The sequence below is a fragment of the Perognathus longimembris genome, chromosome 8 (genome assembly GCF_023159225.1).
Source record: "Perognathus longimembris pacificus isolate PPM17 chromosome 8, ASM2315922v1, whole genome shotgun sequence".
NCBI classification, from domain to species: Eukaryota; Metazoa; Chordata; class Mammalia; order Rodentia; family Heteromyidae; genus Perognathus; species Perognathus longimembris.
Window position 1 is genome coordinate 14,053,363 of NC_063168.1, and position 13,200 is coordinate 14,066,562.

At 42.7% G+C, this 13,200-nt stretch overlaps 1 protein-coding gene across 1 annotated transcript in view; it reads right to left on the reverse strand.

Moving 5' to 3' along the window:
- Positions 1–13,200, reverse strand: part of Tcf7l1 (transcription factor 7 like 1) — a 153,612-nt gene that overhangs the window by 66,284 nt on the left and 74,128 nt on the right. The gene's annotated exons all lie outside the window — the stretch shown is intronic.

The following is a 13,200-nucleotide window of genomic DNA, read 5'->3' on the forward strand; positions in this document are numbered from 1 at the left end:
ATGTGAAGGCAGAATCTCAGAGGTGAGATCAGATTAAAGAAGAAATACACAGTGAGGACTGATACAAATTACAGTCCAGGCTGAGTGTAGATTTAAAATAGTAACATTCATAGGCTGAGGATGTAGCTCAGTGGTACAGTACTTGCCCAACATGCACACGACCCTGAGTTCCTTCCCCCACATCACAATGAATGAATGAATGAATGAATGACTGGATAGATGAATGGATCAATCACAAAAACAAACATCCATGAAGGAAAAAAAAATCCCCCAGAAACTAACGACAAAAGCAAGCAGAGGCAAGCAGGAGGAGGCATGATGAACTTACTTCTTCTTCAGCTTGTACAGGTCTGCTGTCCACCCTTACCGAACTGCCATGATAGTTGGTGGGGCAGGAGATTGTTTTGTTGCTGACTAGATTCAGAGGGAACACAATAAAGATCCTAAGGAATCAAAACATGGCAGGCATGGTTCTAAGTACTTTGCTAGTAGGAATGCACTAAATTCCGAGATGTGAACTGTTAAGAGTTTCATTTTATAGATGAGGAAAGACATAGGGAAGCTCTCTGTCTAGGTTGGGGGTATGATCTGAACCTTCTCTGGCTAGAGTCTACACCTCTTAACTTCTACATTGCTCTGGGAAAATGGGAAAAGCTCATCAAAAGACAAAGGTTACCAGACATGATAGTCCCACATCCATGAACATTCCTGGGTTTGGGGTAAGTGGAAGAGTAAGATAGCTGAACCAACAGCGAGCTCTGGTGAGTGAATTCTGCAACCCAGGCACCTGTTTCCATGGCTGATAGGTTGCACGAGTTCAGAGTGGAGCTCTGATCTTGGGCACACCCTTCCGGCTAGTGTGGAGCCACAGGCTGAAGATACTCAGAACTGTGTTGCCAGAGGCCTTCTGCACGGAGGGCTGAGCAGTGGAAGGGTGTCACGTGGACAAGGAGGAATCTGATATGTTCTAGGCTGCCCCATCACTGCAGGTGTTCAGGCAGAGGCCAGACAACAAATTGTTGGCCCAGATAACCCTGTGATCTCAGCCAGTGATTAATTACTCTCAGATGGGAGGGTTCTCAGGTCTCCTGGAGCCATGTGTAAGCAGAAAAGCCAAGTTCCAACCCAAAGAATACCAACAAAGGAGCGAGGAGGCAGTGTCAGACAGACAAGACATGCTTGGGAGTCTGGGTTAAGACCCAGAAACAAACCAGCAGCCCAGGGCACATGACAGACCCATCCTAACAGACTTGTCTTCCCCTGGGGACAAGGGGGTGCCCCTTCTGGCTGACTTAGCAACCTCATCCATATGCAACATTCCCACAGATGTTACAATGGATTTTCAGCGTATCCTGTAATGTTTCCGGGAACATTACTAAGTTCTTTCCTTCTAAATAGTCTATTAATCCTGAGGGAACGAAGATTTCAAAAGTCAAGGGAAGCGTCCAAGCTTAGACTACATTTTGGAAAGCTTTCGACATTTGTTCCTTTATGAAAACCAACAGCAAATTAAAAGGTGATATCCAAGCATCCCTCAGGCTTTCCCTCTGGCAATGCTGCATGTAGTGTGGGCTGAGGAAGAAGTGATTTGAAACTATTACCTTAATTTTTTTTCAAGTCTTATAAACATACGAGTTGTTCTCAATAAAATGGAACCCACAAAACTGATAGTGCCATGTAGGCAAAAATGAGAAATGGGTATCCCAACTTGTCCTGGGTATGGACTCATTCATCCCCTTTCAAAAAGATCTAATCATAGGACAAAGAGCTTTAAAATGTTCCTATTCTTTTATACAATGAGCCTCAATCTGGGAATCTACTCGAGGTAATAATAAAATTTCTAAAAAGCTTACATGCATACATTACTATTGGAGAGTAACATGCCTGAAAAACTCTAATTTCTAAAAACAGGAAAACTCTTGGGTAAGTCAACTGGAGAAAATGACAAAAAAAAAAAATAAGTGAATTAAGCAGGGCATTGGTGTACCTCAGGATGAAGATATTTAAAAAGTGATATTTAAAAAAGGGGAAAGAAGGGCTGGGAATGTGGCTTAGCGGTAGAGTGCTTGTCTAGCATGCATGAAGCCTGGGTTTGATTCCTTAGTACCACATAAACAGAAAAAGCCGGAAGTGGTGCTGTGGCTGAAATGGTAGAGTGCTAGCCTTGAGCAAAAGGAAGCCAGGGACAGTGCTCAGGCCCTGAGTTCAAGCCCCAGGACTGGCAAAAAAAAAAAAAAGCAAAACAACTGGGTGCTGCTGGCGTGAGCTACCCAGGAAGGCTGCAAGCTGAGGATCACAGTTCCAAGCCAGCAGGAAAGTCCATTAAGACTCTTATCTCTAACTAGCCAGAAGTGGAAATGTGGCTCAAAGTGGTGGCAGAAGAGCTCAGGGACAGTGCCCAGGCCCTGAGTTCAAGCCCCATGACTGACAAAAATAAAAAAGATAAGCATGCTTCTCCCTCTTTCTCTTTCCATAGCTCAGGTAAAAGCAGCAGATACTCCCTCTGTACCTGTTTCCTTCCAGCAGGGGTGAAATGTCAAGCCACATACACATACCCACCTCCCTCTTTTTCTGTCTCCCACCTCTCTTTCATTTTTGGCAGTACTGGGGATTGAACCCCAGGACCTCGGTCTTCCTAGACAAGCACTCTACCTCCAAGGTCTCTAATCTCTTAGAGAGATGTCACCTCCCTTAACCCTCTTCTCTCAACATTATCTTCCATGCTTCCTCTCTAGTACTCTGAATGCCTCTGGGGTTCAAGTCAGGCTGTATACTCTGAAGGGGGCTCTGTTCTCTCTTGCAAGGTCTGTGCTCAAGGCGGCTGCCCTACTCTTCGCCAGTGTGAGACCTTAGCATTTCTACAGCTCCATCCCCAAGATACTGCCAGACTGCCAGGAGCTGCTTGGTACTTATTTGTTGAGGGAAAAACAAATACCAGAATACCACAAAAATGTTTATGACTGATTTAAAGCCAATCAAATATTTACTGAGAAATTTCTCCATAAAGAGAAATTCCCAGAAAGCAAAGAGCTTGGAAACAGGATGACAAGATATATATGTTTTCAACAATGTGCCACCTCTCATGATACCTGTCAAAATAGTAGAGATAAGGGAAAGTTTTTACTGAAACTACAAATCTGTATTATTTGAAGGACTGTCTTTTGCTCTGGGGTTAATGTCCTCTTTTTGTTATTGTTGCTAAAACTTTTTTCTTGTTCATTTTTTTCTTTTATTCAATAGGGTCAATGTTTGTAATATCTTTACTTGGTAAAACCCAACAAAAAAATGTCCTGAAATTTGAGCCTGAAAGTGGAATCCAGAAGGAAACATTCTAGAAGTTTACAGGATAACAGCTCAAGCCAGATGATCATGGCGTGAGGTGAGTCCAAGGCTCTTAGGTGAGTCTTTGTGAGTGGGTTTGTCAGTAGATATCAACACAGTGGAAACAGCTGAATGTATAAAAGGATGCAGACATGAGGAGAACAAAAGGAGGTTAGTAAGCAGGTTTCTGTAGAGTCCTAAGGTTAGGACAACAGAAAATGGGATAAGAGTGAAATTTTTCTAAGCACCTACTCTGGGATTCAAGTAATTCTGGGACAAATCTGATTTGTCTTTAGGTAAGAAAGTGGCCAAATGGGTATCTGAACCAGGTGCCAACCTACATACTTGGGCCTTAGAAACAAGACTCTGTGCTCATTTCATGGCCAGCGAGGATGCTCTGATGGTCTTTCAACAGGGCATGAAGAAAGTAGAGCATTAGGAGATTTTTTTGTTTTAATTTGAAGTAACCAAGGTGCAGCTACCATGAGCCAAGCTTGAAGCTCATGGACTGTGTCCTCGGAGGGCGAGCCTTCTGGGGTTGGGCACAGTTTTAAGGTCAACAAGACTGGGACTGAGTAGTGAATAAGGGACATGAACTAGGTAGGATCTTGAGAATGGGGACTAAAGGAGAAGAGGAGTTTAGACGGGACTATTTTATAAGTCCTAGTTTTCTACCTAAGTATGCCAGGGACACATGAGAATAGCAACAGAGTTAGTTGTGCTGGATCATGCCTGAAATTCTAGCTACTTGGGAGGCTGAGATCTAAGGATCAAGGTTCAAAGCCAGCTTGGGCAGAAAAGTTCTTATTTCCAATTAACTACCAAAAATCCAGAGATGGAGCTGTGGCTCAAAGTGCTAGAGCACTAGCCTTGAGCAAAAGGCTCAGGGACAGTACCTAGGCCTTGAATTCAAGCCCCAGGACACCTGCTCCCCCCCCAAAAGGAACAGCATAGCTAAATGGTTAAGCCTAGGTTCTTCAGATAACCTTGACTCAAGAGTAAGCTTGGACAAGTAATCTACTCTGCCTCAGTTTGCTCACATATAAAAGAGGACTAAAGAACAGAACGTGTCTCACGGAGGTGCCTAGAGTGGACCCGAGGTGCCACACAGCAGCAAGTCACATGTCTTCCTATATATGGCTTTTGTTCATGTTTAAACAGGTCTAGTATCCTTTGTCCTTTCTCATCCAAAGCTCACCGAATTCCACTGTGACCTAGTGAAACACCTCCCATGAATCCACTCTGGCAGCAGCCCTCAGGGGGTTCAGCCCTCTCCAGGGGGTCTCTCCACAGGGAAGTCAGCCAGACACCTGTTCTGACACTCCATTACCACGCACATCACCTTCCCAAATCCTTCCGAGTGAATCCAAAGAGAATGTTTAAAAGGTTTCGTTTCGAGACATTTTCCAACATATAAAACATACAATAATAATTCAAAGACCCTGGTTAAGCCACCCCCGTGCGCCATCATTCCTAGCCCCTGGCCACTCTGTGCCGTGGACTGTTACTCTGCTCACTACTCCTAAGCCCCAAACTATTTCTTAAACAGATGCCAAGCAGCCTCTTGTTTCATTGATCATGTTTCCTATGTACAGCTCCAGAAAATAGAGATGAAAGTCTAGAAAATGATTTTTAATTAACAATCATCTAATATAAGAAAACACCTGTTCGTACCTTTTATATTTCTCTGATTCTTATAAATTATTTTCCTCTATAGTTTCTTCCTCAACTCTTGATGGTACTGTGGTTTGAACTCAGGGCCTCCTGAGCTCAGCTCCACTTCTGGAGTTTTGATGATTAATTAGAGAAAGGAGTCTCATGGACTTTCTTTCCCTGGCTGGCTTCAAACTGTGATTCTTAGGTCTTGGCGTCCTGAATTGCTAGGTACAGGTGTGAGCCAACAGTGCCCAACCTTTTCAATGTTTTAATGTTGAGGGAATTCCTCTTTCTCCTTTCTTCTTCTCTGTCTCCTTCCCTTCTCTGGCACTGTAAATCAGCCAATTGGTCCTAGTTTTGTTGTTGTTTAAATAATCTTCATTCTGCTAATCATATATTTCTGGTGCCATTTAACATGTTCCTCTGAACCATGCTTTTTTTTTTTTTTTGCCAGTTCTGGGGCCTAAGCACTGTCCTTGGCTTCCTTTTTTGCTCAAGGCTAGCACTCTACTTGAGCCACAGTACCACTTACAGCTGTTTCTGTTTATCTGGTGCTGAGGAATCGAACTCAGGGCTTCCTGCATGCTAGGCAAGCACTCTACCACTAAACCACATTCCCAGCCCTGAACCATGTATTTTTAATAACATAATAATTAGATCTCTTGGCTTGAGCAAATTTAGGTCCAATGTTATTTAATTTTACTTAGCGGGGAGGGATCAGGATTTTTTTCCCCATTTGTTTTAGTTGGCTTTTCTCTGTAAAGAAAAATGTTCCTTAATTAGTGGTAAGAAGCAGATAGCACACAGTGAAGATAAATATGATTCTTGCTCTTTACTTACTAGGTTGAAAACAATCATTAGCTTGTTATCCTCCAGATGAAACTAGAGTTGTTATTTATCTGGTTGTCATTTTTAGTGTCACGGTGAACTTGTGGGTTTATCTCTTTTTGACCAGTAACCCTAAAACCTGTTGTCCATAAAAGCAAATCCAAGTCCCTAGTGGTCTTAGCGGACTCCTCAAATTTCTTATATAACAATATATTCCCGGCTCCTCTTATACATGACATGGGCTATTTCTCCAAAGAGCCCTGTATGGTTTGGTTTTGCTTTGTGTTAAAGTGTGAAGTAGAATTTGGAGCACTGGAGTTAGTCAGCATGACTGAGATGACCATTGGTTCTAGGCGTCTGCAGTAGAGAGAGCTAGAAAATGTATTTTCTCATAAATACACACACACATACATACATATATACATAAACATGTAAATGGAATCCTTCTGGTATGAATTCAGGACGGCAAGATCTTTTCTTTAGCCTGTGAGCTTCCTACAGTTCTTTCTCCCACTATGAAAAATCCTTGTTTTCTATAACACCATTGTAATTACATATTTACTCCAAAGTATATACACAACAGCTCAGAATAACAACACTAACACCATCATCAACAATGTGGTTAATGAAAATACTTTGGGTTGTTTTTGTTTTGTTTTTTTTTCTTGGTGGGAGGGATACACTTCTTCTAGCCACCCTCCCAGCCCTTGGGATGCACTTCTTTTAGTTCTTATGCTATATCCCACTAGAGATTTACAGATTTGTGTGTTTCTACAACTGAGTTTTGCTTAGGTATCCTGATTTCCAGTCTGACTCAGTCCTTGGGATTTAAGCTCCCTGATCTTTAGCTGAGCTGTGACATCCTGCCTCTTCTTGGCCAGCTCCACTCTAAAAGCTGGACTTGGTGCAAACCAGAGCAGAGACCAAACCACAGCAGATGCCAGGCTTCAGGCTTCATTCCTTGAGAAACAAGACGTGCTCAGCTAGGCTTGGACCTAGTCAGCTCAAGGCCTGGGCATGCCATGCTTGCCCTTTTGCCACAATTTGGATGAGTGGTTGTATGTGGAGGCCAGGCCTAAAACAGATGGTCTCCTTGCATCTGGGACCCTCTATAGCTATGGCATTCTCCGTGGAAACTCCTGATTGGTGCCTATTGGAAAGAATGCAGTGTTCCACAATATTTATTTATTTGTTTGTTTAATTCATTCATTCATTCATTCATTCATTGTCAGTTGTGAGGCTTGAATTCAGGGCCTGCGCACTGTCCCTCAGCTATTCTGCTCAAGGCTAGTGCTCTACCATTTTGAGCCACAGCTCCACTTGGGGTTTTTGAGTCATTAAGTGGAAATAAGAGTCTCACAGGGACTTTTCTGCCAAGGCTGGCTTTGAACTGTGATCCTCAGATGTTAGCTTCCTAGTAGCTAGTGATGAGATAAGCATATAGGTACTTATTTTATCCAATACTAGGCAATTACTTTTCTACTGAGCTACATCTTCTGAAAGACAGGGTCTTGTGCTGGGAATGTGGCTTAATGGTAGAGTGCTTGCCTAGCATGCATGAAGCCCAGGATTCATTCAATTCCTCAGCACCACATAAACAGAAAAAGCTGGAAGTGGTGCTGTGGCTTAAGGGGTAGAGTGCTAGCCATGAGCAAAGAGAAGCCAGGGGCAGTGCTCAGGCCCTGAGTCCAAGCTGTAGGACTGGTAAAGAGCAGAGAGAGAGAGGGGGGGGGGTCTTTGAGCACAGGGCTCTGTGCTTATTTAGCTAGTTCTCTACAACTTAAGTCATGCCTCCAGTGTGACATTTTGCTAGGCAACTAGAAATGAAATCTCTTAGACTTTCTTGTCTGGGCTGGCTTTGAACCTAGATCCACCAGCACTCTGGTTCAAAGCATTTTTTAATGGTAATTTTTACCTTAAAAATAAAGGCAAATATCACTTACCTATTTCCTCATAGCTTAAAAAATTATTATTTGTTACAGATATAGACTAATGTCTATTTCTAAAAACACTTATTTTTTTTAAAAGTGGACACAATTAGAATATTAATGTATCATTATTCAGACTGAATAGATTTCCCCATATTGGTCTTATAGCTCCTTTTGGGGTGAGGGGTGGTATTGCCAAATCATTCTTACATTCTCCCCAACATCTAGATTCTTCTCTCCCTTTGTTGTTTTATTTTGTACTTCTCTAACCCTGCTTCTTTCTTTAAACACTGTCTTAAAATATTACGAATACTGTATCTACACCAGCCAGCCATTTTTCTACACCTTCTAAGAAGTAACCTGTGCGTTACATCTCCACGTTTCTAAGTCATAAGTTTCTAAGTTTCTAATACATATGTATTATCATAAACAACTTACAGTCTCATTTCACTGACTTCTCCAAGTTTATATTTTGAAAAGAAAAACTCAAGTTTTCAGGAAAGCTGTAGGAAAAGTACAATTCTGATCTTTAATCAGACTTACCTTCATTAATATGTGCACAATTTGGTTTCTGTTCACCTCCCTCCCCTAGAATACATGGCCACACATATTAACATTTTGTTGAAGCACCTGAAGGTCAGTTGTAAATCGCCCCTGTAATACCTGACCCTCAATGCCTCAGCCAGAGGATCTCCTCAACATGCAAGATTCTCATGTAACGAAATGCAATTATCATTCTCCTGGGTGTCTGGTTATGTTTTGTTCTGGGGTTTTAGTGCAGGGCACATGTTAGGCAAGTACTCTACTACTTAGCCACACCCTCCAGCCTCTTGAGTTTTAAAACATTCATATGAATGGCACCACCTTTTGGGTATTCTTTAGCAACTTGCTTTTACTAGCCACCATTAAATGTACAGAGTTTTACTGGATGAACATGCCTATAGTGCACAGAACTAATATGTTAATACATGTAAACCTGGTTAATTCCAGGTATTCTAGTATATGGCTACATGTGTACAATTATTATATTAGCGAGCACATATGAGGTCCCCAGTTTAAGCTTCCAAAAACAGAGCAACAAGCATTATTCTTTATTACCCTGTGCTTTGTGTGCCGGATCCAAAGACACATGCATATTCCATTTGCCTAGGATACTGCCAAATAATCCTCTAAAGTACATTCATTTAAGTATCATTTACTAACCTACATTCTCATCAACATCTGTATTCTTGAGCCTTAATTTTTGCCATCTCATAGTTGTTTGCATATACATTTCTCTGACCCTGTTCCTTTTTTAAAACAGAAAGGATAGAATATGTTTTATTCTTTTGGGAAGCATCTTATGCCACGCTTCTGTCCCCGTCACAGGGTACCCTTTGAAATGACTATTCACCCACAACCTTTGTCTGCATGGTCAGTGTCACTTAATCTGTAGATGTCCATGCTTTATAAAAAGCAACTCATTTTCCTAAGTCGGGTAAGTAAATTCTGCATAAACCCCAGTGTCCCCGCTGTTGGTTTGAAGCCATTAGAAGTTAGAAAATGTGAAAGACACATTTTAGAAGGCTGGGGATGTGGCTTAGCGGTAGAGTGCTTGCCTAGCATGCATGAAGCCCTGGGTTTGATTCCTTAGCACCACATACACAGAAAGGGCAGGAAGTGGCACTGTGGCTCAAGAGGTAGAGTGTTAGCCTGGAGCAAAAAGAAGCCAGGGACGATGCTCAGAGTCTGAGTTTAAGCCCCAGGACTGGCAAAAAAAAAGCTTAGGTTAACATTAGTAGTTTGAAATCAAATTTCTTATGAGCTAAAAAGACAAACAAGAAAAATGTAATCCATGGATACACAATGAATACCTCTTGGGTACTCTTCTAAGAATGGGGAAAGGAGGAAGGACACCATTTCTAGTCCTAAGGAATTAGTGGTCTAATAGGGGAGACAAACAAGAAAAATTAGTATTTTAGTACAGGTGGCTAGGTTCTAATCTAAAGCAAATATAGGACCCACTGGGGAAAAGGTGTAGAAGTAAATCAGGGTCAAGAAACCTGACATTTGGTAGAGTAGGGGCATTGAGAAACTCTTGCAAAAAAGAAAAGGAGCCTCTGCAGCATCCTGGGATCACTGACAAGTTCTCTGGGGCAGAACGGTCTGTAGCAGAACATCTGAGTCTGGTGGCTGAGAAGCACGGTGCTGATGGAACAATATGGGACGCAGGCTTCACTGCTCAGAAGCCCTGACACCGGTAGTGACAAAGGTGAACAGCTTGTGTTTTCCTTCCTTTGGTCCTTCTACTGAACTCATTCATTCATTCGTTCATTGTGCTGGTACTGGAATTTGAACCCAGGGCCTGAGCACTATCACTTCACTTTTTCAATCAAAACTGATGCTCTACCACTTTAGCCATATCACCACTTCTGGCTTTTGACTGGTTTATTGCAGAGAGGAGGCTCATAGACTTTCCTGCCCGAACCAGCTTTGAACTACAATCTTTACATCTCAACCTCATGAGTAGTTATTATAGGCATGAGCCACTGGTGCCCAGCTTACTTCACTTTAAATGGTGTGCAGAACCTTCACTGGGCCTTAGAAGTGAACTACTACCTGAAGATCACATTATGCTAATGCAGCCAGGTAAGGCTTTTAGATTGCTCCAGGTGAATGTCAGGCTTCAACCTTATCTCCTTCATGTTTGCAAGGCTGAGAATTAGGAAGTTATTGGCTGGCGAGGTGGGAGGTGTCTCGAAGAAGTGTTGTATTGAACCCACAGGGGATTCATCTTCTCAATTGAAGGAGACTTGCCTCTGAATGCTTCTGGTGAAATCACCAGGTTCTAGGCATAGAGGATCATTAAGAAGATGACAACTTGCCCCCTACCCTGGGGGCCCCCAGCACGCATACAGAGGGAAGGAAAGGCTAGCTAGATGTGGCTATTAGCAGAACAAACTCTCACCTGGGAGTTCCGGCAGGGCTCAGCTCAAACATCCTCCCGGAGGCTTTTCCCTGCTCCAGCCTCAGATAGTTAGGTAGCTTTGATTCTGCCTCATCTGCCACTCAGGACATGATTATAAGGGCTCATTTTTTCCTGTTTGGTCCCATGCGTTTTAAGCTCTAGAGGGCAGGACCTGATCACATTCTGCTCGGTACCCCCAGAGGATGCGCAGTAGTTGTTATGTGGATGGGCGGGTGCATGTGCACCAGGTGGGCGGGCTGGGAGGGAGGCTGGCTCAAGCTGGCCTGATAAGTTTCACAACTTATAGACACTCTAGGAGCAAAAGAGAGCATGGAGAATGCTTGTGGGTTGCTGTGTTTGTTTGATATTATTTTACTTTCTGAGACAAATGGAAAAAGGCAGTCTGAACTGAGCTAATGTAGCAACACTAGCAGTTCACTGGAGTCATTTGGATCCATAGGGTTTGCAGATGGTCCAGGTTTTCTGGTTTTCACAGACAATGGAAATGGGCAAATGGCATTCCTGACAGATCCCAACTATTATTTCCGTACCAGTCGGGTCATTCAGCGAATAGAGAAGAGGCAGATAAAGTGCCTGGAAGAAGGGCACAGGAAAGGCCAGGCTGGCAGACCTATACACTAGGAGCCCCTTTCATCCATTTTCAACCAAGTCTGCATTCCTTTTCTCAGGGAAAAAGGGCAGCCACGTTCCCCATCTAACACAGCTCTGAATGTGGTGGACTTGGTGACCCCCAAAGCCAAGCTCCTTGAGAAAGCTGAACCCAGGCCAGTGGGGGGGGGGGAGAGAGAGAGAGAGAGAGAGAGAGAGAGAGAGAGAGAGAGAGAGAGAGAATTTTGTCCCCTTCTCATAGCTCAACATTTCATTCTCTTCCAAGGCCTCAAAACCCTAATTTGACCACAAAAACCTGGCCTCTGGTGTTTCTGTTATGAGTATCAGATTCCTTCAGCTGAACTTGGCCGTTCACTGCCTGAACAAATTACATTAACAATACAGAGAAATGTATACAGGGCCTTAAAAACACTGCTGAGCAGGGACCAAAACAAAGACAGTGGTGTCCTAGCAACCCCCCCTCCCAAGCAGCCCAGGGTTCTGCCAGGGATTGTAAGCCATTGAGCTTCTCTCTTCTCTGCAAACAATTAGGGACAGAGAAGTCACAATTACAGATGGGATTTACAGCCAAAGGAGCAATCTATAAATCATGGTGCCCCCACCCCCCAGCCATTCCCAACCAGATAATCAGAGCCAGATGTTCACCACAGCTGCTTCAACGTGGGTACACTGTTGGCCAACTCAACCATGCTTCTTGTTTGCACTGAGGACCAGCAGAGGCTCAAGCCAAACAGCCTGCCAAGCCAGAGGGGGCCTCTGTGCCCTGGAGCCTGCCCAACTGTATGAAAAGCTGGGTCGTGTGGGAACTGTTTGTTGGAGCAATTGTGGAGGTACAATGCTCTCCACTGATGACGACCTGCCTGTGGAGTTCCTGAAAACGCATCACAATTTAGTGATGGCAACAATGACAGTCAACAGCATCTTTAACATTATAGGTCACTTGCTACAAAGTAGGCACCAGACCAAGGACTTTATGGAGACTCTGCTGATGAACGGACACTCTTAGGAGTATGTTACCCAATTCACAGATGAATAAACTGAGTCTCAGCGGCAACTGTTTTCAATGCTAGAGTGTGGCAGAGCAGCAAATCACAGCAAAGTCTGCTGGACTGCAATGTCTGAGAAATCTCATTCATTAGTTGAGCAATGATTGACTTTGAAATTTCCAAATTTTCCCCTGGACTGTCAAAATAGGAAGAGATGTCATTATTTTATTTCTCTATAGGTAGTTATGTTTTAAATGTCTGGACTTGATCAAGTCAGGTTTTTAGGACCAGGGAACAGCAAATTTTAGGTATAGCAAAAGATAAGTTATTCGAATGTTGCTGGAGTGTTTCTGTTCAGACATCTCTTTTATACACATTTTTTCTGTGTTTATTAAGACTGATATCTCCAAAGTACACAGATCTTAAACGTGCCACTTATAAAATATATATAAATACATATAAAATACATATGATGAATATATTCATATGTATATATACACATTTGTGTGTCCACTGTCATATCAAGACATGCAGAATTTTAGAACTCTTTCTAGAAGGTTTTCACATGTCCTCACTTGGTCAATATTCCTTTACTTGCAAGGAAACTACTATTCTAACTTTTATTACCATAAAATATTTTTGAATATTATTGTGCTTTTGAATATTATTGTGTCTTCTGAATATTTGGCTTTTGTGCAGTTTGGGTTATTTTCAGTGTCAAACAAGAGCCCCTAAATCAAAACTACCAATAAAGGAAACCTGGGCTGAGAATATGGCTTAGTGGCAAGAGTGCTTGCCTCGTATACATGAAGCCCTGGGTTTGATTCCTCAGCACCACATATACAGAAAAGGCCAGAAGTGGCACTGTGGCTCAAGAAGTAGAGTGCTAGCATTGAGCAAAAAG